Raw genomic sequence first — 2,039 nt, 5'->3', positions numbered from 1 at the left:
TTTGGCAAATCACGTGAAACGTTTGAGTCTCTTTCCGCACCAAAGCCCTGCGCTGCCCTCTCTCCTGCTGGGCCACGAGTGGGGGGCAGGACTCGGCTTCCTAACAGCGACCTTGCAGTCTCCTCCCGCGGCCCCTGCTGCCGAACAGCGTCGCTTTCCATGTCCTGGCCCAGTTGGAGCAGGCACCTAGGTTAGATTTTAGGAGGCATCTTTACTCCACTGGTTCGTTCCATCCTAGAAGCTTTAAAAGGAATCTCTGTTCACAGCCTGTTCTTGACTGGGCCAGTTCCCTTCCGGTAGGACTGGGCCCCTTAGCTGGGCTCTGCCCTGCCTGTGGCCAAGGCCCTGCCTGGAGGCTTTGGCTGAGATGCGCAGGCAGCTTTGCAGGCGGGAGAGACCGCACGTATGAGGGACAAGAACCAAACCTGGCGACGGGCTTCACTGCCTGAGCCAAATGCAGTGGAACCGGCAGTAGGTAACCAAACCTTTCCAGCACTGTGCAGGCATGATGCACGGGCGGTGCTGAGGTGCCTACAGCGATGCGCTATGGGCCCCCGGCCCTGGGGCCCATCCGGCGATGAGCGGGGGCGGACAGTGCTGAGGAGCGCCCGGCAATGCGCTGTGGGTGCCTGGCCCTGGGGTGCGTCCGACGATGCGCTGTGGGCGCTCGGCCCTGGGGTGTGTCCGATGATGCGCTGTGGGCGCCCGGCCCTGGGGTGCGTCCAGCGATGCGCGGGGGCGGACAGTGCTGAGGGGCGTCCGGCAATGCGTGGGGGCGCGCTCTGCTTGAGCTCTTATTAAAGCCCTGCCCTGCCCAATTGACTCTGTTGTCCCAGTGCTGCGAGCAGACTGCCCAGGGGAGGGAAGTGTGGCAGCCGGAGGCCCGAGCGGTACCCTCGAGAGCAAAGCACAGGGCTTGTGACAGGTTAATCCAAGGATCTGAGCGATATGGAAGAAAGCCCAGACCCAGGAGTGAGAGCGAGCCCAGGGCTCAGACCAGGAGCAGACTGGATGATGGTTAAGGAGCAGCGGAGATGTCAGGATGGCTGTGCTGTGGCAGAGCCCTGTGTGGGACGCTTGCCTGGTGCCAGGGGTTTGATGCCTGGCTTCCTTAAACGTGGCCTGCACGCAACTCGAGTTACCCAGCCACCAGCCGTGGTCTCGGAAGAGAGCTCGCCACGGACGTGCTGAGGGTTCTGCCGTGGAAGTGCTCTGTAACTATGCACAATTCACCCTCCTCCACTGTGTCTCTCTCGCGCTTACGGGGCCCTACACCAGGTCTCCACTGGCTGAGTGAGTAGCAGTGTGCAGAGGGCTCGTCCCCTGGAGAGTCGAGCAAGACCCGCCTGTGGAAATTGGCTCAAGCCATGAGGCAGAGCAGGGCTGTGGATGAAGTCCGTCACAACCACGAGCTGTGCAGGGCCTTGGGAACTCCTTGCTGCTTGGGCTCAGAGCCAGGCTGCTTTGTGGGGCTACTCCCGCGTCCGGGTTCTGTTGCAATGGAAAATGCTCAGACAGCTGCGTCACTCCAGTTAGAAATGGGCGTAATTGGGAAATAACAACCCAAGGGAGAAGAATTGTGCAACGCTGCTCTGCCCACGGCAATGGCACACGCCCCAGGCAACGTGGCCTGTGCACCAGGATCGCTCAGTCGTCCCTAGCCTGAGCGGCCTGTCCCGGGCCAATGCTGTAAGTAAACAGGGATCCACGGGTGGGCAAGTGACCCTGGGCCTCCCGTAGATAAGGTGCAACTGGGACACCAGGCCAAACCCTGCAGATTTATCACCAGAACAGCTGAAGACGACCAGCGCACTTGGCGAGGGATGGAATTAATGGGAGCTGGAGTCAAACTTCCCCTCTCGGAATCCATTGTTTCTGCACCAGAAATGGTGGGTGTGTGTGTGTGTGGGGGGGGGGTTCCCTCTACCTGACCCTTTGCCAGTCACAAAACCACCAGTGAATCGGCCAGTCCTGCCAATAGCGTTACTCACGGCGCTGCTGAACTGAGGTGGTTTCTCTGAGTGACCGCGGTGGGGAGA

This window comes from Pelodiscus sinensis, chromosome 12 (genome assembly GCF_052426305.1).
Source record: "Pelodiscus sinensis isolate ZL-2025 chromosome 12, ASM5242630v1, whole genome shotgun sequence".
Classification (NCBI taxonomy): Eukaryota; Metazoa; Chordata; order Testudines; family Trionychidae; genus Pelodiscus; species Pelodiscus sinensis.
This window is presented reverse-complemented; position numbering follows the sequence as displayed.